Consider the following 26,572-nt stretch of genomic DNA (forward strand, 5'->3'; position numbering starts at 1 on the left):
CGACAGTGATGCCCTGTACTGTGGGTACTGATAGCAGAGTGCTGTCTGATAACTGATCTCACTGATTAAATAAAGAGCAGACAGTTCCAAGCGTTAGTCTCAGTGAGGGAAACAGCACAGGGCAGGTGTGCAAATTCAGAACCACGTTCGCAATGGGTTTCCTCAAAGCCCAACTTAGAATATTCAACGCCAAATAACAACGATAAACAGAGGCAGTTCACCAGAGAAAGAAAATATAGTCAAGGAACATGTAAAATCAGGGAATAACATCTCGGGGAGTTCAATTCTTCTTCATTGATAACTATGTTAAAATTATACACTGGGACGCTTGTTTTCTGCGGCCAGACATCACGGTGTATGTGTGAGTTCGCAAGATTGGAAATCTGCTTTATGATTTAGGACCAGTTTTATGCAATCAGCTCAGCAAGACTATCCATGCGTGAGCTCCTGGGCGAAACGAATTGTATGAGGGTGAAGTGCAGGTTAAGAGTTACAGGTGTCACGTCCGCAATGGTCGCCCTTAGCGCTGAGCAGCCTGTTACTAACTCGGAGTACACCTGCACATGTCGTTATGGGAGCAAGGGTTTTGTAAGATTTGCCTGAAGTAACATGATTTCCAGTTCAGCGGATGTCATTTGCATATATCTGACACAATCCACAATGAGCGACACCAGCCCTTCGAGTATCGGTGCGTACAGTATTGCTGCTCTAGTTTAGCAAAAAGGGGGTGAAAGAGGGAAAAGATGAAGGATTGCTTGACTTTTAAAAGCCGGAAGATTGAAGTCGTTCCCTTCCTTTTACAAAGAGCTGGGAGGTTTGCCACGCGGTTTTGGCATTGCGTCAATAACTCAGCTGAATTGAATAAACGTGATAGTTTGTGGTCTGGCACCAGAGAAAAAAACGTCAAGATCATGAATAATGTGAATTGTTGAATAAACCCAATGAGTTCACCAATGTCTCTTTCAGGGAATGGTACATGCCACCCGCATACCCCCACGCCCCACTGTCAGCTGTGTCTCAGCTGGTAGCAGTCTCGCCTCTTAAGTCACAAGATTCCAGGTTAAGGGCCCGCTGGAGGACTTGAGGACAAAAGTCTAGGCTAATACTCCAGTACAGAGCTGAGGGAGCACTGCACTGCTGGCTGCGCCATCTTTTGGATGAGGTGCTAAACTGAGGCCCCATCTGCCTGCTTGGACCGTGGATGTAAAAGATCCCACGGCACTATGCTGAAGAACAGGGGAGTTAAACCCAGTGTCCAGGGCAATAAGTGTCCCTTTCTCCCTCTTAGGCAGTCTCTCAGGCTGGAGGATGACTCACTTTCACTCCAGTTCAATGTGTTCTGAGATAGTTGAGAAGTCCAATGTGCAAACTGCAGACTCTGCCACATGCAGGGCAGGTGGTGTTTGAAGGGTGGACAGCTGAGGTGTTTGGGAGCTTTGTGCGCTCTCTCCAATGCCTCAACTTCCCCTCTGTATGTTCCTGATGAAGTCTCTCAGTGTGTTCTGTGCCTTCCCGAATGAACTTCCACCATTTTGATTGGCCACAAGCCAGGAGCTCCCATGTTGGTGGGAGGTTTTGATCTCTTCAGGGATGCTTTGAGAACATCCCTAAAGCATTTCCACTGGGAGTCTCCTGCTGTGACTAAGTTCTGAGTAGAGCAGTTGCCTCGGGAGTCTGGTGCCAGGCGTACGAATGACATGTCCTGCCCAGCGGAACTGGTTTTGATTGATTAGCACCTCGATGCTGGGTAAGTTGGCTTGGGAGAGGCCGTTGCTGTTCGACCTCCTTTCTTTCCACTGGATGTGGAGGATCCTGCAAGGGCACTGCTGGTGGTACCTCTCCAGCATTTTGCAGTGTCTCCTGTGGGTTGTCCAAGCCTCCAAAACAAATAGGAGCATGGGGATAACTGCTGCCCAGTAAACAATGAAATTAGTCTTGGGTTTGAGATCCTGGTCCTCAGATATTCTTTTCCTCGGTCGGCCAAAGGCTGAGCTGATTTATCCCTCCATCAACATCATGAAAACAGATCATCTGGTAATTATCACATTGCTGTCAGTGGGAGTTAGCTGTGCACCTATTGGCTGTCACATTTTCTACATGATAAAAGTGACTACACTCCAAAAGTACTTGACTGGCTGTTAAGAACTTTGAGACATCTGCTGGTCCTGAACAGTGTGATATAAATGCAAGTCTTTCCTTTCTTTCCATTGGGTTTGTGTTATTGCTGATAAGGTTGGCATCTAATGCACATGTCTGTTTGCCCATGAAAAGGTGTTGAGTTTATTCTTTTTGAAAACTGCAATCCATGCTGTGAAGGTGCCAACACAATACTGTTAGGTATAGATTTTGACCCAGGCTACACATGAGTCCAGTACCACATTACATGTAATCAGAGTAGCTGAAATTAATAACAACAAAAAACTACTGCGGATGCTGGAAATCCAAAACAAAAACAGAATTACCTGGAAAAACTCAGCAGGTCTGGCAGCATCTGTTGAAGGGTCATGTGGACTCGAAACGTCAACTCTTTTCTTCTCCACCAATGCTGCCAGACCTGCTGAGTTTTTCCAGGTAATTCTGTTTTTGTTTTGTAGCTGAAATTAATGCCTTGCTAGTGCAATCCACATCACAAGAGCAAGGTGTCAATGTTACCCCCTCTGAGTTGGTTAATTAAGGGTCTAACTTCCATTCCAGAGGCTTGAGCACATATTCTAGGCTGACACTTCACTGCAGTATGGAAGGAGATCTGCATTTGTTGGAATGTTGTCTTTTGGATGAAATGTTAAACCCTCTTCCCTCCCAGGGGACAGAAAAACTCATGGCTCAAGAAAGTACCTCACTACTACCTCTCAAAGAGCAATTAGGAATGGGCAATAAATGCTGACCTTGTCAGTGATTCTCACAACCCATGAAAGAATAAATAAAATTATTAATCAGCTATGGCTCATTTGATAACACTTTCACCTTTGAGACAGAGAATTGTGGGTTCAAGATCTGCCCCCAGTCTTGAGCACAAAAGTTAAGGTTGCCACCCCAGCACAGTCCTGAGGGACAGTTGTGTTTTAAGGGGTGATAAAGAGTCATCCGGACTCAAAACATTAACTGCGTTCCTCTCCGCAGATGCTGTCAGACCAGCTGAGTTTTTCCAGCTATTTTTGTTTTTGTTTCAGATTTCCAGCATCCGCAGTATTTTGCTTTTAACTTAGTGTTTTAGGGGGTGCGGTCTTTTGGATAAGATGGCCCTCTCAGGATATTGGAGAATGTCCTTTGTCACTTTTTCAAAGAAGAACAGTGGGGTAATCCCTGGTATCCTGGCCAGTAACGATCCCTCAACCAACATTACAAAACAGATGATTTGATTATTATCTTATCGCTATTTATGGGAGTTTACTGTGCACAAATTAGTTGATGGATTTCTTACAGTGATTACCCTTCAGAAGTATCTTATTGGCTGTAAGTGCTTTGGCATTTCCTGGGGCCATACAAGGCACCATATAAATGCAAGATTTTCTTTCTTTATTAAACTAGTTCTGGGCTCACCCACAAGAAGAAACATCCTTTCAATGTCCACCTTGTCAAGGCCATTCTGGATCTTGTATACTTCAATCAAATCACCCCTCACTCTTCTAAACTCCAGTGGAAACAAACCCAGTCTGTCCAACCTTTCCTCATAAGACAACCCACTCATTCCAGGTATCAATCTAGTCAGCCTCCTTTGAACTACCTCCAATGCATTTACATCCTTCCTTAGTTAAGGAGACCAAAATTGCACACAGTATTCGAGGTGCAGTCTCACCAGTGCCCTGTATAACTGAAGCAGAACATCAACCCCTCTCGTAATAAAGGTTAGCATTCCATTAGCCTTCTTAATTACTTGCTGTACCTGCATACTAACCTTTTGTGACTCATGTACTGGAACACCTAGATCCCTCTGCACCTCAGAATTATGTGGCTGTTCTCCATTTAAGTAATACTTTGCTTTTTTGTTCTTCCTGCCAAAGTGAACAACTTCACATTTTCCCATATTAAGCTCCATTTGCTCAAACTCTGCCCCCTCACTCAACCTATCTATATCGATCTGCAACCTCCTCATGTCCTCTTCACAACATGCATTCCTACCTATCTTTGTCTCATCTGCAAATTTAGCTACCATGTCTTCACTCCCTTCATCTAAGTCATTGATGTAAGTCGTAAAAAGTTGAGGCCCCAGTAGGGACCCCGGTGGGAGTCTGCTCGTCACATCCTGCCAATCAGAAAAAGACCCATTTATGCATACTCTCTGCCAGCCAGCCAATGCTAATATGTTACCCCCTACACCATGCACTTTTATTTTCTGTAATACTCTTTGATGTGGCACCTTATCAAATGCCTTCTGGAAATCCAAGTACAGTATATCTACAGACTCCCCTTTATCCATTGCACATGTTACTCCTTCAAATAACTCCAGTAAATTGGTTAAAAATGATTTCCCTTTCACAAAACCATGCTGACTTTTCCCTATTGCCTTGAGCTCTTCTAAGTGCCCAGCTATAACCTCCTTAATGTTCGATTCTAATAACTTCTCCATGACAGACCTATAGTTTCCTGTTTTCTGCCCCCCTCCCTTCTTGAATAGAGGGGTTATATTTGCTACTTTCCAATCTGATAGAGCCTTTCCAGAATCTAGCAAATTTTGGAAGATTAACACCAGCGCATCAACTACCTCATGAGCCATCTCTTTTAAGATGCTAGGGTGTTGTCCATTGGGACTTGGAGACTTGCCAGCCCTCAGCTCCATCAATTTGCTCAGTACCATTTCCCTAGTGATTTCAATTTCACCAAGTTCCTTTCTCCCATTCACCTCCTAATTTGCAGCTATTACTGGAATGTTTTTTGTATCCTCTATAGTGAACACAGAAGCAAAATATTTGTTCATTTCTTCCGTCATTTCCTTAATTTCTACTATTAACTTCCCACTGCCAATCTCTAGAGGATAAACACTCACTTCACTTACTCTTTTCTTTTTTAAATATCCTAAGAAACAATTGCTATCCATTTTTACATTTCCAGCTACCTTCCTCTCATTCTCTAATTTCTTTCCCCTGATTGACCTTTTAGTCATTCTCTGCTGTTCTTTATATTCTATCCAATCGTCTGTCCTGCCACTCATATTTGCAGAGTTGTATGTTTTTTTCTTAAGTTTGATGCTTTCCTTAACATCTTTAGTTAACCATGGATAGTGGGTCCTCCTCTTAGAATTTTTCCTTATAGTAGGAATGTACTTATTCTGAATACTCTGAAATATCCCCTTAAATGTCTGCCACTGCCTCTCTATTGATCTATCCTCTAGCCTATTTTCCCAGTTCACTTCACCTAGCTCAGCTTTCATCCACACATAGTTGCCCATATTTAAGTTTAAGATACTAGTCTTAGACCCACTCTTCTTCCTTTCAAACTGGATGTAAAATTTAATCATATTGTGGTTTCTGCTTCCTAGGGGGGGCCTTTACTCTGAGGTCATTAATTAATCCTGTCATGTTACAAAATACCAAATCTAATATAGCCTGCTCTCTGGTTGATTCCAGAACATGCTGCTCTAAGAAACTATCTCAAAAGTGTTCTAAGAACTCCTCATCCAGGCTACTACTGCCAATCTGATTTTTCCAGTTTGTGTGTAGATTAAAATCACCCACGATTATTGTCATCCCTTTATCACAAGCACACAATACTTTCTCTTGAATATTTTTTCCTATACTGTGGCTACTGTTAGGGGGCCTGTAGACTACTCCCACTAATGACTTATTTCCCCTACTATTCCTCATCTCCACCCAAACCAATTTTACATCTGGTCTCCTGAACCAAGTTAATCTCTAAATATTGCACAAATGCCCTCTTTGATTAACAGTGCTACCCCTCCACATTTACCTAGCTTCCTATTCTTCTTGAATGTCATGTATCCTTCAATATCCTGCAGACATGTCTCCATAATTGCTATCAGATCATATTTATTTACTTCAATGTGGGCCATCAATTCATTTACTTGGTTATGAATGCCCCGTGGATTCAGATAGAGAGCCTTCAGTTTTGTCTTTTTGTTACCTTTGTAACATCTAGTCTTGACTGCTAATGTATTCTTAGGTTACTTCTCTCTGTCCCTTCCTGCCATTCTCTGACCCTCATTTCTCATATTACTATTTTGCGTTCCTGTCCTGATGCTACACCTGTCAGAAGCCTCTGACATATGGAGGGATGGAACCAGATTGTCGTTCAGGCTTCCAACAGCAAAGTTGGGTGCAGAGAAGATTGCAGCCAAGGGGAGGTTTATAGATGGGAACAGAAGTTTCGAAATCAATACATTGGAGAATGAAGAGTCACTTGAGGTCAACACAAGTAGGGTGGGTAATAGGTAAGTGAGACTTGATAAGGAATAGGATGTATATAGCAGAGTTGTGGGTAAGATGGAGTTTGCATCAGTTAGGTGAATGGTGAGGCCGGATTGAAGAAATCTAGCAGCTGACTGAGATTGGCCTGCAAACACAACTTCTACTGCAGACCATACTGGTACTGTTCTACGAATTAACAATTTGCATTGGCCCTATCATGGCTCTGTCGGTTCTTTGATAGTTCAATCCACTACCCCCCCTCTTTCCCCATGGCACTGTGATTTTTTTCACTTGAAGTATTTAACCAATTCTCTTTTGAAAGCTCCGGTTGAACTTTCTTCCTCCAACCTTTGAGGCCATGCATTCCAGGTCATAATTCGCTGTGTAAATATTGTCCTTGTGGACAATATTGAAATCGGTGTCCTCTGATCACTGAACCCTTCTGCCATGGCGAACAGCTTCTCCTTATTTTTCATCCCTAACCTCTCAGTATAATTCCAGTGAACCTCGGCGACATCCCGCTATGATTTTAATATAAAAACAAAAAGCTACTGCGGATGCTGGAAATCCAAAACAAAAACAGAATTACCTGGAAAAATAGTAGTTTTGCCAGGTAATTAGGATTTTAATATATCCTTTCCACAACGTCCTGCATTGTCCAGGGCGAACAATTTCATTTTAACTAGGGTCCCCTTTTTTTTAAAATATAAAAAAAAAGTACTCCTTTGTTAAACTCGCGAGGCCTTGCTTTTAGATGGAGGGTGTCGGGGCTGAAGAAAGGCAATATCTTCACCTGCTGACTCTGCAGTGTGGACGCATAATCCCTTTAAGACGGGGAGACGCCTTCGCCAGCCTTACGTGTGCCACATAGGAATGAGATTTGGAACCAAAAAAAAAGTGTTAGAAAAGAAGTGTTGCGGCGGAGGGACTGGAACAATGAACAATGGGTGCGTTACAACAACAACTAAACACACACACTCACACACACTCATACACCCTGGCCTGTGCAGCCTGACTAGTGTGAACGAGCCCGGGCCTGCAGTCTGCCCAGCTCACCGCCCACACTCTTTTGCATTGAGTAAGCAGTTTCGGTGCAATTTCCCACGCGCCGGAGAGACAGGAGCTGCCAGATGTTACAACACCTGCATCGCAAACGCACGCCTAGGCAGCCGAGTTCATGGCTCCACACGTTAGGGAACCAAACCTCACCAAACAAGGCCAGAGGCCATGCACCTCCACCCACAGGATTGACTTGCCACCTCCTGTCGTTCTTAACTCGCTGCCATTTGTAACTCTTCTCACATTTCTTGCCCCTCTTACTTCCCACCGATCAATTACAAATCAGCCTATGCAATATGTCATACCAATCCCCCCCGCAATCCAGCCTCACTCTTTGTTTTTTAGTTCTGCCTCAATTTTATGGCTTTCCTCAGCACTGCTACCTGGTTAATTCACCAATCACAAGTCAGAACGCTACTTGTGGTGTACGCAAATTAATGGGGGGTGGTGGGGGGGAGCATTCACTTCGGTGTTAGTTGTGGCTTAGTTGGTAACCCTCTCGCCTCTTGAGTCAGGGGGTTGTGGGTTTAAGTTTCACTTCGGGGATTTGAACGCACAAACTAGGTTGGCACTTCAGTGCCGGGTGCTGTGCTGTCTATCGGATGAGATGTTAAAACCCAGGTCCTGCCGACTCTCTGCGGTGGATATCGAAGATCTCATGGCGCTAGTTTGAAGAAGAGTAGCCGAGTTCTCCCTGCTGTCCTGACCAATTATCCCACAGCCAACAACTAAACGTTTCTATGACTCTACCTAGGATACTACCCTGAGGGACTCCTGCACTGATATCCTGGAGCTGAGATGACTGACCTCCAACAACCACAATCATCTTCCTTTGTGCTAGGTCTGACTCCAACCAGCGGAGAGTTTTCCCCATGATTCCCATTGACTCCAGTTTTGCTAGGGATCCTTGAGGCCACACTCAGTCAAATGTGGCCTTGATGTCAAGGGCAGAGGTCTCACCTCACCTCGGGAGTTCAGCTCTCTTGTCCACATGTTACTAAAGAGGACTTTGCAGGGTCGACAGGGCTGGGTGTGCTGTTAACAAAACAAAAACAGAATTACCTGGAAAAGCTCAGCAGGTCTGGCAGCATCGGTGGAGAAGAAAAGAGTTGACGTTTCGAGTCCTCATGACCCTTCAACAGAACTGAGTATAGTTAGGAGAGAGGTGAAATATAAGCTGGTTTAAGGCGGGGGGGGGGGGGGGGGTGGAGGGTGGAGAGAAGTTGAGGGTGGGGTGGTTGTAGGGACAAGCAAGCAGTGATAGGAGCAGATAATCAAAGTCTGCTCCTATCACTGCTTGCTTGTCCCTACAACCACCCCATCCTCAACTTCTCTCCCCTCCCCCCCACCCCCCCCCCCCCCCCCCCCCGCCTTAAACCAGCTTATATTTCACCCCTCTCCTAACTACACTCAGTTCTGTTGAAGGGTCATGAGGACTCGAAACATCGACTCTTTTCTTCTCCACCGATGCTGCCAGACCTGCTGAGTTTTTCCAGGTAATTCTGTTCTTGTTTTGGATTTCCAGCATCCGCAGTAGTTTTTTTGTTTTTATCTCTGGGTGTGCTGTTATTGTTTGCGGTGTCTAGGTTTGATCAGCATCCCATGTACCACCTTAGTTTAGATTGAGTCCTGCCTTTCATAACCTCAGGACTCTGTCAAAATGCTTTCCAGCCAATACTTTTGAAGTATCATCACTGCCGTGAGAGAGACAACGTGGCAGCAAATCTGAACATTGTGTTTTTTTACTTGGCCAATTACCACTCCCTTTGGTCCGACACAACCAACTCCTTTATGCCCTTCACCCTATCACACCTTCCCCTTTGCACTTTTACCACCCTCTCTTCATTTCACTTGCTCAAAACCTATTACACTTCTAACTTTTCCCAGTTCTGACGAAAGGTCATTGACCTGAAAATTAACTCTGGTTTTTGCTTCCACAGACGCCTGACCTACTAAATGTTGTCTATTACTCTCTGTTTTTATTTTAAAAGCCGTTTTAGTGAAGTTGGTTGAAGGATAACAGGACACCGGGGAAAGTTCCACTGTGCTTCTTTGAAATAGTGCCATGGGATAATTTCATCCACCTGAGGGAGCAGACAAGGCCTTGGCTTCACTTGAAAGACAGCACCTGAGTGCAGCAACCTCTCAGTACCAGCACTGCAGTGTCAACCTGGATTTTGTGCTCAATTCTCTACAACTCTTTTGGTTACAAACAAATAAACTGAATGAACAAAATCAGGGATAAAGTAAAAGGCAGCCCCTTAAAGGGAAACTGCAAAAACAAAGGCAAATTTTAAAAGAAACTTACGAACATGAAATCAAAATGTGATTAAAGGGGCCAATAAAACACCCCAGTCCTTGTGGCGCCCACCAAGCACAGAAGGCCTCGAAGGTGCCGGCAGACACCGTGTGCTCCCTCTCCAGGGCTCAATTCTCTGCAGTGGGATTTGAAGTCAGTGCTACCAACTGAGGCAGGACTGATGAGTCGAGAGAGAGAGAGGGGGATGCTCCACAGTTGCCCCATGACTCACATTCTCTGGAGGGTTCCCACCTGTAAATGTTATTCCGCGATTCCTGCTTGTGGGCCAGATCGAACTCATTCAAGATCCTTCCTATTCCATAGAGTTAAAATCGGGATCATACCAAGTGGGACCAGGCCATCGGGAGAATTGGGATCTGTTTAGTTTTATGAGTGGAGGTCTGGTTGGATTTAATTCTTTGCGCAGAATTATTGTGGTTTGGAAGGTACGGAATTGCTGTCGATCGTTAGAAGCGGAAAGCAAGCACTTAACAAGGTTAGCAGCACCAGGCGAGTATCCTTAACATACATATAATATTTCACCACACTGAATAACATTCACCTTGCAGAAATTCTCAGATACTGAAAAAGATAAAGAGCAGCGTTACTCCTCATCTTTAGAGGTTAGCAGGTTTATATTGTTCAAAGCAACAGGGCGTGTTACCGAAACCAAACTTCCTTGTGTGGAGTTTAATATCTTGATGCATGGGTTGGAAATGTGCAAAGTGTTGTCAGTGATTCACCCGTGCCATTTAAGGTGTTTCAGACAGCACGGACGTTGCCTCTATTTTAAAGATTTCTTAATCAGCCGCCACGATGTTTGATTTAAAACCTATAAAAGGGGCTGAACCGGTGCTTGGGAGATATAAAGTGGGTTCAAGCTCCCTTGCAAGTCGCAACATATCCATCCCCTGCTTGCAGCACCTTTCCCAGGGCCGGACAAAGATTCATTGAACTGCTCCCAGCAGCCACACACGAAACGGGACTAACAGTTTCGAGACCGCAAGCACTTTTTAAATAGCTTAAGGAAACTCAATTGAATCAAGCATCAGGCTTGTGATCCCATTTTAAGGAGGAGCACAGCCAAGTATTTTAAAGAAACCGACACATCGCCACCCCATCCCCCAGCACACCATTCTCGTAAAGGCTGAATTAAAACCATTTGGTAAATTTAATCATTAACGCCTCCTGTTCAAAAACAAAAATGCTTCCACCGCTTATTAAGACGCAGCCTAACTAAGCCCTGTGGTCAGGCAGCCTACACTATGAAATATATCACTGTTATTATTGAAAGTTTAGTTTAACAAGTTCTTCGACGTTTTGAATCGGTTCAACAAAGTCGTTGTCCTTTCACTCATGCCGAGTTTGCACAAGTCCAAACTGTCTCTATCCCCAATATTTTGAATGTATTTGCAAAACAGAAACTTGAAAATCTTGAAAAAAGAAATGCTACTTGACTTCTCTCGGTTATTCTGCTACGATTTTTAAAAAAAAAATGCAAATAATGGAAATCCGAGGTCAACTGCGCGCCCACCACCGTATTCCGCCCCCTCCACCCAACAACCCTCACAGAATAACAGCCGGTCAGTCAACACCCGAAAGAAAAACAAGGCATGTTAATATTTCAGTGCAGATTCCGGGTCATAGCTAGAAGCAGGGCGGTAAGTGGGAGCATGAGAATGAACAAAGTGAACGGGACGAAAATATGGCGGAAGAGACTAGAAGGGCCGAATGGCCTAGTTCTGTTCCTACGAGAGCGCAACCGACAATTCAACTACTTGTGTTCCCACCATAGATGGGAACTTGAGCTTGAGTTTTGATTTTCATTTGTTCTGCTCTTCACTCTGATCCCCCGCCCCCCATATAGGGTTTCTGCTTACCTCCCAAGTGATAACATGTTCCCTTTTTGGATGGTGTTATGGCTGCTGTGGATTTGCAGCATTTTACCCGTGTTCATTGCAGCACTTCGAGGTTAACTAAATGTAATTATGCAAAAGAAAATGTTAAATGTAGCCTTTCTTCCTCTCTCCGATAATGCATTTTAACACAATCTCCAGGAAAGTAGGCATATCAGTGTATTTTTATAAAAGCAAAGAATTGCGGATGCTGGAAATCCAAAACAAAAACAAAAACAAAAATACCTGGAAAAACACAGCAGGTCTGGCAGCATCGGTGGAGAGGAACACAGTTAATGTTTCGAGTCCTCATGACCCTTCAACAGAACTAAGTAAAAATAGAAATGGGGTGAAATATAAGCTGGTTTAAGGGGGGTAGTTGGGACAGGTAGAGCTGGATAGAGGGCCAGTGATGGAGACAACCAAAAGATGTCACAGACAAAAGGTCAAAGAGGTGTTGAAGGTAGTGATATTATCTAAAGGAATGTGCTAATTAAGGGTAGAAAGCAGGACAAGCAAGGTACAGATAGCCCTAGTGGGGGTGGGGTGGGGGTGAAGGAATCTAAAAAGGCTAAAAGGTAAAGATAAAACAATGGATGGAAATACATTTAAAAATAATGGAAATAGGTGGGAAAAGAAAAATCTATATAAATTATTGGAAAAAACAAAAAGGAGGGGGGAAAACGGAAAAGGGGTGGGGATGGAGGAGAGAGTTCATGATCTAAAATTGTTGAACTCAATATTCAGTCTGGAAGGCTGTAAAGTGCCTAGTCGGAAGATGAGGTGCTGTTCCTCCAGTTTGCGTTGAGCTTCACTGGAACATTGCTGCAGGCCAAGGACGGGCATGTGGGCATGAGGGCAGGGTGGAGTGTTGAAATGGCAAGCGACAGGGAGGTCTGGGTAATGCTTGTGGACAGACCGAAGGTGTTCTGCAAAGCGGTCACCCAGTCTGCGTTTGGTCTCTCCAATGTAGAGGAAACCGCATTGGGAGAAACGAATGCAGTAGACTAGGTTGAGCTAAGTGCAAGTGAAATGCTGCTTCACTTGAAAAGAGTGTTTGGGCCCTTGGATGGTGAGGAGAGGGGAAGTGAAGGGGCACGTGTTGCATCTTCTGCAGTTGCATGGGAAGGTGCCGTGGGAGGGGGTTGAGGAGTAGGGGGTGATGGAGGAGTGGACCAGGGTGTCACGGAGGGAACGATCCCTACGGAATGCCACCGGGGGGGGTGAAGGGAAGATGTGTTTGGTTGTGGCATCATGCTGGAGTTGGCGGAAATGGCGGAGGATGATCCTTTGAATGCGGAGGCTAGTGGGGTGATAAGTGAGGACAAGGGGAACCCTATCATATTTCTCGCTATCTTGACTCCCTTCTCTCTCCCCTTGTCCACTCCCTTCCCACCTACATCCGTGATTCCTCTGACACCCTACATCACATCAACAATTTCCAGTTCGCTGGCCCCAACCGCCTCCTCTTCACCATGGACATCCAATCCCTTTACACTTCCATCCCCCACCAGGATGGTCTGATGGCTCTCCGCTTTTTCCTCAAACAGAGGCCCGAACAATCCCCATCCACCACTACTCTGCTCCGTCTGGCTGAACTTGTTCTCACACTGAACAATTTCTCCTTTAACTCTTCTCACTTACTCTAAATAAAAGGTGTGGCTATGGGTACCCGCACGGGCCCCAGCTATGCCTGTCTCTTTATGGGGTATGTGAAACATTCCTTGTTCCAGTCCTACTCCGGCCCCCTCCCACAACTCTTTCTCCGGTACATCGATGATTGCTTCGGTGCTGCTTCATGCTCTCGTCGGGACCTGGAAAAATTTATTAATTTTGCTTCCAATTTCCACCCCTCCATCATTTTCACATGGTCCATCTCTGACACTTCCCTTCCCTTCCTTGACCTCTCTGTCTCAATTTCTGGTGAAAGACTGTCCACCAATATTCATTACAAGCCTACCGACTCCCACAGCTACCTCGACTACAGCTCCTCACACCCCGCTTCCTGTAAGGACTCCATCCCATTCTCTCAGTTCCTTCGCCTCCGTCGCATCTGTTCCGGTGATGCAACTTTCAAAAACAGTTCCTCTGACATGTCCTCCTTCTTCCTTAACCGAGGTTTTCCACCCACGGTAGTTGACAGGGCCCTCAACGGTGTCCGGCCCATCTCCCGCGCATCCGCCCTCACGCCTTCTCCTCCTTCCCAGAAACATGATAGGGTCCCCCTTGTCCTCACTTATCACCCCACCAGCCTCCGCATTCAAAGGATCATCCTCCGCCATTTCCGCCAACTCCAGCATGATGCCACCACCAAACACATCTTCCCTTCACCCCCCCCCGGTGGCATTCCGTAGGGATCGTTCCCTCCGTGACACCCTGGTCCACTCCTGCATCACCCCCTACTCCTCAACCCCCTCCCACGGCACCTTCCCATGCAACCGCAGAAGATGCAACACGTGCCCCTTCACTTCCCCTCTCCTCACCATCCAAGGGCCCAAACACTCTTTTCAAGTGAAGCAGCATTTCACTTGCACTTAGCTCAACCTAGTCTACTGCATTCGTTTCTCCCAATGCGGTTTCCTCTACATTGGAGAGACCAAACGCAGACTGGGTGACCGCTTTGCAGAACACCTTCGGTCTGTCCACAAGCATTACCCAGACCTCCCTGTCGCTTGCCATTTCAACACTCCACCCTGCTCTCATGCCCACGTGTCCGTCCTTGGCTTGCTGCATTGTTCCAGTGAAGCTCAACGCAAACTGGAGGAACAGCACCTCATCTTCCGACTAGGCACTTTACAGCCTTCCAGACTGAATATTGAGTTCAACAATTTTAGATCATGAACTCTCTCCTCCATCCCCACCCCTTTTCCGTTTTTTCCCCCTCCTTTTTGTTTTTTCCAATAATTTATATAGATTTTTCTTTTCCCACCTATTTCCATTATTTTTAAATGTATTTCCATCCATTGTTTTATCTCTACCTTTTAGCCTTTTTAGATTCCTTCACCCCACCCCACCCCCACTAGGGCTATCTGTACCTTGCTTGTCCTGCTTTCTACCCTTAATTAGCACATTCCTTTAGATAATATCACCACCTTCAACACCTCTTTGACCCTTTATCTGTGACATCTTTTGGTTATCTCCACCTATCACTGGCCCTCTACCTAGCTCTTCTCGTCCCAACCCCCCACCCCCTTAAACCAGTTTATATTTCACCCCTTTTCTATTTTTACTTAGTTCTGTTGAAGGGTCATTCGGACTCGAAATGTCAACTGTGCTCCTCTCCGATGCTGCCAGACCTGCTGAGTTTTTCCAGGCATTTTTGTTTTTGTTTTTGTTCAGTGTATTTTTACATGGCTACGTATTATAAGGCAGCTGTAGGTCATGTTTATGAAAGACACTTAATCTCATTTTGAAGTGTCATAATTATTTCACGTAAAACTAACCTCAGCCACGTAGCAAGTCTTCAGTGCTCGACATTGATCTATAGCTCAGTATAGCTAATGTACTGTGCAATCTCTCATCCCCTCCTAGAGCATTTGAAACTGCTTGTTGCAGTCAACATTACACATGCTTCCATGGGCCACCTTGTGGACACTGGTTGTGGGGTAGGTTTTACAGCTAAATCCCACATCAATGGCACAAAGTGAAGCACAGGAGGAAGCCATTCGGTCCCTTGTGCTGGTGCTGGCACTCTCTCCTGCACCCTCACTCTTCCAAAAGTACTCTCCCATTCCCCCTTTTCAAATTGTTATCTCATTGCCTTTCAAATAAATCTTCTGGTCTATTTCAACGGCCGTCTGAGGTGACGCATCTCCTGAACCCTGAGACCAAGAACCTCCCCTTCCCTTTGGTTCTCATTGTGTGAACTCTCTGCCTCCATCACCTTATCCCTCATTAACCCAACAATGGAAACAATCTTACACTTTGCACAGGGTAAGATGTCACACGTTTCACTCTTTTCCTGACTTTCTCTCACCTTGCTGCTCCCACTCATTATGTAGTCACTGCTGCTCACTGACCCGTGGGAAATGCAGGTCTCCAAATTCCCTCCATTCCCCGGCTGCCCACTCCCTCCGAGCCCCCATTCCCTGGCTGCCCTCTACCCCCCGAGTCCCCATTCCCCCTCCCCCCCCTGAGCCCCCATTCCCCAGTCACCCTCTCCCTCCGAACCTCCATTCCCCGGCTGCCCACTCCCTCCGAGCCCTGATTCCCTGGCTGCCCTTTACCCCCCGAGTTGCCATTCTCCCTCTCCCCCCTGAGCCCACATTCTCCATTCCCTCTCTCCCCCCGCCCCGAGCCCCCATTCCCCAGTTATCTTCTCCCTCCGAGCCCCCATTCCCCGGCTGCCCACTCTCTCCGTGCCCCCATTCCCTGGCTGCCCTCTACCATCCGAGTCCCCATTCTCCAATCACCCTCTCCCCCCCCGAGCCCTCATTCTCCAGTCACCCTCTCCCCCTGAGTCCCCATTCTCCAATCACCCTCTCCCCCCCTGAGTCCCCATTCTCCAGTCACCCTCTTCCCCTGAGTCCCCATTCTCCATTCTCCAGTCATCCTCCCACCCCCGAGTCCCCATTCCCCAGTCGCTCTCTCCCTCTGACCCCCCATTCCCCGGCTGCCCTCTCCCTCCGACCCCCCATTCCCCCGTCGCCCTCTCCCTCCGACCTCCCCATTCCCCAGTCACTCTCTCCCTCCGACCCCTCATTCCCCTCCCAACTCTTGAGTTCTCTCCCCCTCTGAACTGTTTACTGAACACCAGCCAGTCCTGACTCTCTGTGGCATCAGCCAGTGACCTCTCAGAGTGACGGGTGATGAGGAGCTGGTGGGTTGCAGTGAGATGGGAAATTCAAACGTGAGCATCTTGTTAACAGCTTGAAGCAGTGCTCAGGAGATCCATGTCCCACTTCAGAAAACTCCTGACCAATCCCTGGAGTGGTGGTAACCCTGATGCATTTGTGGGGAAGGTAAATATACATATGAAGGAGAAATTGGTTCAGACATACACAAAAGAGTTGAACTCCAGAGGTGAGGTGAGAATGACTGCCCTTGACATCAAGGCAGCATTTGACCGAGTGCGGCATCAAGGAGCCCTAGCAAAACTGGAGTCAATGGGAATCAGGGGGAAAGTCAGAGGGGCATGTAAGTGTGGTGATGAAAAAGGCATATGGGAGGCTTGCCTTTATCAATCGAGGCATAGATTACAAAAGTAGGGAGGTCATGTTGGAGTTGTATAGAACCTTGGTGAGGCCACAGCTGGAGTACTGTGTGCAGTTCTGGTCACCACATTATAGGAAGGATGTGATTGCACTGGAGGGGGTGCAGAGGAGATTCACCAGGATGTTGCCTGGGATGAAACATTTAAGTTATGAAGAAAGGTTGGATAGACTAAGATTGTTTTTGTTGGAGCAGAGAGGACTGAGGGACGACCTGATCGAGGTGCACAAGATTATGAAGGGCATGGACAGGGTGGATAAGGAGCAGCTGTTCCCCTTAGTTGAAGGGTCAGTCATGAGGGGGCATAAGTTCAAGGTGAGGGACAGGAGATTTAGGGGGGATGTGAGGAAAAACCTTTTTACCCAGAGGGTGGTGATGGTCTGGAATGCACTGCCTGGGAGGGTGGTGGAGGCGGGTTGCCTCACATCCTTTAAAAAGTACCTGGATGAGCACTTGGCACGTCATAACATTCAAGGCTATGGGCCAAGTGCTGGTAAATGGGATTAGGTAGGTAGGTCAGGTGTTTCTCACCTCGTCTGTCGGTGCAGACTCGATGGGCTGAAGAGCCTCTTCTGCACTGTGTGATTCTGTGATTCTGTGAAGTCTCCACTGGTTGGAGTCATACGCAGCACAAAGGAAGATGGTTGTGCTCGGTGGAGGTCAGCTACGCAGCGATGCCCACATCCCATGAAAGAATTTTAAAAAATAAAGGAATAGGAGATATTGATCTGGTTTTATAAAGAAAGGTGGGAGGAGGTTTGTGTGAAGCATGTTGGGCCAAATGGCCTGTTTCAGTGCTGTAAATACCACATAATACAATGTAGAACCATTAGTCAATTTGAGTGTGAGAAACAACTACACCTTCTGTGCTGAAAATTTAAGCGCTACAGTGCCTCACCTGATGAACCACCTCTGATCATTCTGCAATAAAAATCCTATTCTAATGTCATCAGGAGGTTTCTTAAAAATTATGGACAGTTCTCCAGTTGCATTCTCTTGGTGGGAAGCTTTATCCAGTATCAATGCATTTCGGAGCCATTGCATGGAATACAAGAGGTTGTGCACTTCAAGCGAGACTCCATTCCAGAAGTATGCAATCAGGAAATTTGCTTTAACCTTCCCTCTTTCTGGCTTCAGGACACAAGATATATCCAGAGAAAGAAGGTAATTTGGCCCATTCTAGCTCATACATCCAGAGCAAACCCATAAAGTTAATCCCCCGTGATAGAGTCAAGCTGTTCATTAAGTGATGCCAAAGGTTTTTTTTTACCTACACTGCCCTGCCTGAAAGTCCACTACAGGAATGGAGACTTTGCCTGAAAAGTGTCCATGTGGTTGATTACTGATGTTGCAGTTTGGTAGACTTCGCGGGAAGAGAGAAGTATTGCATGTTGCAGGCCTAGAAATCAGATTGGTTGGCTAAAGGTCTAATATAGTGGGCAATGGTCTGCAACCATTCTGCACTGAAAAGTACCACACATCTTTTTGGTTCGGACTTCTCCTTAGGCATCCAGGGCACACACCTCAAACAGGCGTTAGGTGCAAAAATTGACACCTGACCCACTCTAAGGCAGTGAGGGAAATGAAATCAGCCACCTTTGTGATTGCCACATAGCGATTTGCGTTGGCATCTTGGGTGCGGATGTCAGATGTGATGCCTTCCATGACCAAATAGGCTGATGTTATTCACTGTCTTGACTCACAGGTGAAGGGCTTCCCATGCTCTTGGAATTGTCATCCAATAAAAGGGAGAGGTGGGGAGAAAATAAAAGAAACAGAACGAATGAGTTAAGGAAAGGACTTACAGTTTAATAGCACCTTTCACAACCTCAGGACAGCCCTAAGTGTTTTGCAACCAATTAATTACTTTGCTACACAGTGTTGTAATGTAGGGAAATGTGACAGCTAATATGTGCACAGCAAGGTCCCTCACAATAGCGTTACGATGCATTACCAGAGAATCTGTTTTAGTGAAGTTGTTTTGTGGGGTAATGGTGTCCAGTACACCAGGTAGAATTCCCCAGCTCTTCTTTAAAATAGTGCTATGGATTATATTACCTGAAAATTATATAGTGTCTGCAGCACAGAAACATGTGATTCAGCCTAACTGGTCCATGCAGATGTTTATGCTCCACACAAGCCTCCTTCTACCCCTCTTCATCTGAACCTATCAACATATCTCGACCAGCCTACGTTCACCTTGAGAGGGCAGGAAAAAATTGGGTTTAACATCTCGTCTGAAAGACAGTGCCTCCAGCAGCCCAGCACTCCCTCACTAAAGCACAGGGAGTGTTGGCCTAGATCACGGGCTCAAGGCTCTGGACTGGGTCTTGAACCCGCAATCTTCTGACTCTGCTACCACTGAAGCAAGGCTGACACCAACAGTTATTCATATTCAGTTAACAGGGAAAACAATTCTGAAGAGATTGGCAACAGGTAACTGGCAGGAGGGGAGAATCAGTTAAAAAATAGTCGAGAAAAAGTGGTTTACCTTGAGTTCTGCCCCTGTTAGATTTGCAATGACAGAGCAGAAATATGTTTGGGCTTGTCCCAGCAAAGCACATCAAGACACGCAGAGTATCTATTATTCATTGAACAATGGATGAGATGGGTCACTATTTTGCTTTGCACAGAGGGCAGATCTAGACATGTATTTTTTACATATTCTTTACAAGTATAAATTCAGTTTTGTTAAAAAATGACAAAATCCCTTTAAATGTCCTTAAGCAGGATTTCAATAAATATGAAAAGCAAACTCATGACATGTCGTAAACACCTATCAAAAAACTTCTTCATAAACATTAATATATTTGCAAGAAAACCTAATTGAACATAGTAATTTATCTAAAACCTTGATCTTCGTGTGCTGGGATGTCAGTAAAATAACTTAAGTTTAAAGAAAACTGCTAAGACAGAAAGACTTGCATTTATGAGGAGCCTTTCATGGCCTCAGAACATCCCAAAGAGTTTTAAGGCCATTGAAGTACATTGGAAAATGTGGTCACTGTTGTAACCTAGGGAGCTCAGCAGCAAATCAGTGCTCAGCCAGGCGTGATGGGCAACAAATGCTGGCCTTGCCAGTGACACCCACATCCCATGAAAGAATAATTTTTTAAAAAAGCTGTGGAAGCATTGAGGTCATTAATACCATGCCAGATGTAGGTCATAACATTAAATGTTACATTTTTGAAGTTTGCTTAGATCCAGGCAGCAACACATTAAAAAAAATGCTGAAACTCACAGAGGATCAATTGTAAATGTCCATATTGATGTATATAAATTTAACAAGCAAGAACAGCAGGTAGAAGCCAACTACAATTTTTTTTAAATAGTTTTTTTTTGTCTAGTTTCTAGAAAAACAGAACATAATTGACCGTTTCTCAATGGTGGCACACACACACACACCTAAAATCAGAACATCATAGGTTTAATCCTTACTCTAGAGACTTGAGTACAAAATTTACACTGGCGCTTCAGTGCAGTTCTGGAGTGCTGCATTTTTGGAGGGATCATCCTTTGAATGAGAGGTTAAACCAAGGCTCTGTCAGGTCTCTCAGATGGACATGGAAGATCCCACTGAACTATTCAATTAATAACAGGGTCATTTCTCCCAACCAACATCATTCACACATTTTCCGACAATTATCTCATTGCTGCTAGCAGACTGTTGCTATGGTGCAAATTAGCTGCAGCGTTTCCTTACACTACAAGGGCTCTTCATTGACACTGCGAATTCTGAGGTACTGAAATGCAAGTTCTGTACTTTGGAAAGAACAGTGACATCTTGTGGTCAAAATATAAATAGCAGCATAGAGTTTACCAGACTCTTGTTTTCTCATCAGTTCTCTGATTAAAGACTATTGAACATTTCAATGGCCCAGAAGTAGCTGGAAAAATAATGGCAAGTTTAATGCTCATGGCTTTATTAGTGTGTAAAAAAAATCCCCAGCAATTTGAGGTGAGGAAAAGATACCCCAGGAGTTGCAAAATGTACAAATTGCTGGAAGTCAGCCTCATGTAAATAGCAGGTCCCTCAAACCGAGGTTCAAAAAACATTGCAATTGTACCTGGTTAATGGCAAAATTTATCGTCCCGATTTATACCACTCAATCTCGGAAGCTTAGAGAGGAAATCACTGAAGCTGCAGAATCTAATTCCTGCAGGTAGTAAATTGTTCCTGAGTCTTTTTAAATTTGAAAATGTAATTTGTTTTCTTGACTCGTCATTTCCGTCTTCTATTAATATAATTTCCCCCTCTCTTTATTCCTCTTTCTGCATCTAACTTGACTCTAGTTTTCCCTTTTTTCCCCATTGTCATTCCTTTGTTTCTTTCTCTATCTTTAAATTTCATAGGCGAAGGAGATAGGCTGTTGGTTCTGTCATTAAGCAAGATCTTAGAAATCCTGTTCCGGCAATTTAGGGTGCAAAATTTTTTTCTGAGCTCAAGGCTGAGGAAATTATCCCAACTCTCAGGACACGTTAGATGCACAATATGCCAGTGGGCAGTTTTGCATTTACAATTGGGTGCTCCTACATTAGAGCTAAGGGATAGATTTCACAGTGGTTTGTATTAGCTACCTGAGTGCGTTAAAATTGTTTGGTGGAATCTATTTAATAACAACATTTGAGTCACGCGAAAACTAGCTAGCAACGTACTTTGCCAGGATAGCATCACCCGTAAAGAGGTGAACATAATACAACATTAACACTTGCATTCATATAGCACCTGAAACATCTCAAAATATTTTTCACACTGAGTTAAAGGGAGACTGTGTTTCAATGAACAATGTACACCGACAGAACACATTGGCAAAATAGCACCCCAAGCCTCTGACCAACATTTTAATGAATGGAAACATCACACGCTGGGTGTGATTTTCTGATATGCACACCTGACATGTGCTGGAAGAAAGAACATAAACTCACACTTATTGTAGTGTCTTTCATGATCACAGGAAATCTCGAAAGCGCTTTAGAGCCAGTGAAATACGTTTTTGTTTTGAAGTTCATTCACTATTTTAAAGTAGTAAAAGGGGAAGACAATTTCCGCACAGGAACAGCAGCTCGAACTGATAATATATGATGATACATGATAACTTATCTGAGATTATCTGGCTAATAAGAGCACTAAAATGGAAAATATCCTCTAATATAAAAGAGTTCAGTGACAAAGGTGGCCAGAAACACGCCACAAAAGTTCAATGAGATAGAATGTCTAGTTTATCTGCTTGTGTTTGATGCTGTTTGAGGGAAGAATTTCTCCCCCCCCTGAATATCAGGAGGACTCCCTCCTCACACAGTATCATGGGATCTTTGACATGCACCTGGATCACAGAGCAAGTGGGTGCGAAAGCCAATTCATCTGAAGGATGGTACTGTCATGAAGGAAAAAGTTTACAAGGCAGTTACGTTTTGAAACGTACCTTCAACTCAACGTAAAACAGAGATTTCTGCATTTCACTCAGAGAGACGCCTGTGTGGTCCAGTTGTCATGGGGAGGGAAACTCAAAACAGGAGCCCACTGGAGTATCAGGCGTCAGATTTAAGAACTTTCACAAAAATTCACAGAAAAAGAACAGCTGCTGTTTGAGGTGCAGGAAACAAAGAAGCTACTGCTGTGGGTAAGCAGGTGAATTACTTTGTGTTAACAACCAAGCAGGATGCTTGTGAGAATTCGGATTCTGTTACAAAGGAAGGGAACAGTAGAGGATGCTCTTGGAGATTTAAGGAATGGAAAGTTGTTGAGATATGTCTTGCTGGTGATAATTTGATTCAGAAAACTCGGGCTGAGTGGAATGATTGTCAAAGGACACTCAAAGTTTTGACCTATCATGGCAGGGAGAAGTGAGCCTGCTGGAGAGCTGGAAGGGACTATTTCTGTAATGCTACATATCTGCTAGAAGCAAGGCATTGCATAGAAAGTATTTCTTGAGATATATTTTGGTTACCTTAGTTAGTTCATGAGAAAGTATCTTTTTCATCTGATGAATTAGTTGCCTGTTAATTAATATTTAATCAGTTGATTTTAGTTGGTTCGTTACAGTAAAAGTCTTAAAGTATGAAATTTTGTCCTTAAGCTCTTTCCATCAGTTGCTGGGAAATTAATTTCTTTTTAAAAGTTATCAGTCTGTATGGGAATCATAACAGTACCTCCAACAATGCAGCTTTCCTTCAGTGGACTGCTATATCATCGTAGATAATGCATGAAACTCCTTGATTAGGACTTGGACAATGTAATGTACATTTGAGCCATAGCAGTAGGGGATGCAGGTCCTATTTCTGGCTGCTCGTGAGTTGCCAATCTAGGCTGCTTCGCTGTAGGGCAGCATCATTGCAGGGATCAGCAATTGTTGAAAGGTAAACCATGTCCAATTGCTGTCATGCACCTTTTAGATTAGTTTATGGCCGAATTAGTAGAGATCCAGGAACAGGTTGGTTGGCTGATCTCACAGCTGCAGGATGTGTGTGGCCCTGGGGGCAGTATGGAGAGATCTGACATTGGGAAAGTGTAATAAAAATAGACTGGTATAATCGACAGAGTAAAACAATTTGCACAGAAGCAGACAATGTGTCTGGATGCGAGCTCTGGCATGTTGTGGGGCTTTATGTATGGGATTGAACTGTTCCTGAATTATATCACAATAGCCTAAGGTACATAGTGACAATACTGTCAGAACAGCTAATTATGCAAATTAGAAAAGTGTTTGAAATGTTAATCTAAAGCAGCATGAGACCTAACTGAGAGACGAGTAAAACATCAGGCCCCAATTATATTACTCACATGATCGGCGAGGCTTTTTTCAGCATTCATATTGTCCTGCATTATCTGCTCTAGCCCCTGATTTAGGTTTCACAACCATAGATCATGCAGTGCTCATTAGTTACAGGAAGCAGCTAATGGTTTGCCATGCACTGTACATTGATGCTAGAAACTGGAAAGCCCACCGAACATCAATCAAATTGGGAAACTTCAGGATCTTACTATGTGAAAAGCGCTAAATAAATACAATTTGTGGAGTGATCTAAACAGCTAGTCAGATCACAAAGTCATTTAGACAAATGGAATTATGCTTTTTCATATTGGTATACGTAAAAATTCTATGACATGGAAAGTGTAAGTGCAGCCACCTCCCTCCTTTAAAGTTCAATGGCATCATTGAACCCCCCTCAACATTCTGGAAAGGAGGGGGCGGGGTAGGGGAGCTTGCCGTTAACCAGAAACTCATATGGACAAGTCATTATAAATCCTGTGGCTACTAGGGCAGGTCAGAGGTCGTACAGCCTGCAATGTGTCCCATCTCCTGACAACAACCTACAAGGTGCAAGTCAGGAGTGTGATAGAATACTCTCCACTTACCTGGATGGGTGCAGCTCCAACAATATTCAAAAAGCTCAAAACTATGCAGGATAAAGCAATCCACTTGATCAGCAGGCTGTTCACCTTAAACATTTACTTCCTGAATTAAGGCTGCAGCATATATTATGTACAGGATGTACTGCAGCAACATGCCAAGGATTCTTTAACAGCATCTCCAAACCATCCTTATCTAGGAGGAGGCAGCAGGTTCATGGGAACAACATCACAAGTTCTCCTCCAAGTCACAAGCCATTCGCCCTGGACATATATTGCCGTTCCTTTATTGTCACTGGGTTAAAACCCTAAAGCTCCTTGCCTAAAAGCACTGTGGAAGTACCCTCATCATATAGGCTGCAGCACTTCAAGAAGGTGGCTCACCACCATCTAGGTTAAAACTTCTGTGCGGTACTGAGGGAGTACTGAGTTGTCAGATGGGATGTTAAACTGAGACTCCGTTTGGCTTCTCATAGACTCAGACATATACAGCACAGAAGGAGGCCTTCAGCCATCATGTCCACGCCGGTCAACAAATACCTGACGACATTAATCCCATTTTCCAGCCCTTGGCCCATAGCCCTGGAGGCTATGGCAACACAAGTGAATATCTTAATACTTCTTAAATGTTGTGAGAGTTTCTGACTCTACCCTTTCAGGCAGTGAGTTCCAGACTCCCACCACCCTCTGGGTGAAAATATTTCTCAACTCCCCTCTTAGTCTTCTATCTTGAATCTATGCCCCCTGGTTATTGACCCCTCTACTAATGGAAAAAATGCCTTCCTATCCACCCTATCTATGCCCCACATAAACTTATACACCTCTTTCAGGTCCCCTCTCAACTTTCGCTGCTCCAAGGAAAATAACCCCAGCCTATGCAATCTTTCCTCATAGTTCAGACCCTCCAACCCCGGTAGCATCATGGTAAAACTCTTCTGCACCCTCTCCAGTGCAATCACATCCTTCCTATAATGTGGTGACCAAAACTGCACGCAGTACTCCAGTTGTGGCCTAACCAGCATTTTATACAGTTCCAGAATAACATCCTTGCTCTTGTATTTTATACCTCGGCTACTAAAGGCAAGCATCCCATATGCCTTCTTAACCACCTTATCTACCTGCTGTGCTATCTTCAGGGATCTGTGGACATGCACACCAAGGTCCCTCTGATCCAGGGTCCTACCATTCATAGTGTAATCCCTTGCCTTGTTAACCCTCCCCAAGTGCATTACCTCACACTTTTCCGGGTTGAATTCCATTTGCCACTGCTCTGCCCACCTGACCAGTCCATTGATATCCTCCTGCAGTTTACGGCTATCCTTCTCACTATTTACCACCCTACCAATTTTTATGTCATCCATGAACTCCTTGATCATACCCCCTACATTTAAGTCCAAATCATTTATGTACTCCACAAACAGCAAGGGCTCCAGCACCGAGCCCTGTGGAATCCCATTGGACCACACCTTGAATACTGTGAACAATTTTGGTCACCTTATCTGTCTTTGGAGGCAGTCCATACAAGGCTCACTAGGTTGAAACCCAGGTATGGAGGGATTTTCTTATGAGAAGAGGTTGAGTAGGTTGTGCCTGTACTCATTGGAGTTTAGAAGAATTAGAGACGACCTTATTGAAACATATAAGATTCTTAGGAGGCTTGACAGAGTAGATGCTGAGAGGTTGTTTCCCCTTGTGGGCAGGTGTAGGACCAGAGGGCATAATCTCAGGGGAAGAGGCCGCCCATTTAAAGCAGAGATGAGGAGGAATTTCTTCTCTGAGGGTAGTCAATCTGTGGAATTATTTACCACTGAGGGCTGTAGATGCTGGGTCGTTAAGCATATTCAAGGTTGAGATAGACAGATTTTTAATCAGTAAGGGAATCAAGGGTTATGGGAGAAGGCAGGAAAGTAGAGTTGAGGCTTGAGATCAGCCATTGAATGGCAGAGCAGACTCGAAGGGCCGAATGGCCTACTTCTGCTCCTACGTCTTATAGTCTTATAAAGAGACTTCCAGTCACAGAAATATCCCTCTGCCATCATCCCCTGCTTCCCGCCTCTCAGCCCATTTTAGGTCCAACGTGCCACTTTGCCTTGGACCCCATGGGCTTACTTTCTTGACCAGTCTGCCATGAGGGACCTTATCAAAAGCCTTGCTAAAGTCCACGTAGACCACATCAAATGCATTACCCTCAATCAAAACGCCTGGTTACCTCTTCAAAAAATTGAATCAAATTTGTCATGCACGACCTTCCCTTAACAAATCCATGCTGACTATCCCTGGTTAATCCGCGTCTCTCCAAGTGCAGCTATATTCTGTCATGCACGACCTTCCTTTAACAAATCCATGCTGACTATCCCTGGTTAATCCGCGTCTCTCCAAGTGAAGCTATATACTG

The sequence above is a fragment of the Cetorhinus maximus genome, chromosome 15 (genome assembly GCF_964194155.1).
Source record: "Cetorhinus maximus chromosome 15, sCetMax3.hap1.1, whole genome shotgun sequence".
Taxonomy (NCBI): domain Eukaryota; kingdom Metazoa; phylum Chordata; class Chondrichthyes; order Lamniformes; family Cetorhinidae; genus Cetorhinus; species Cetorhinus maximus.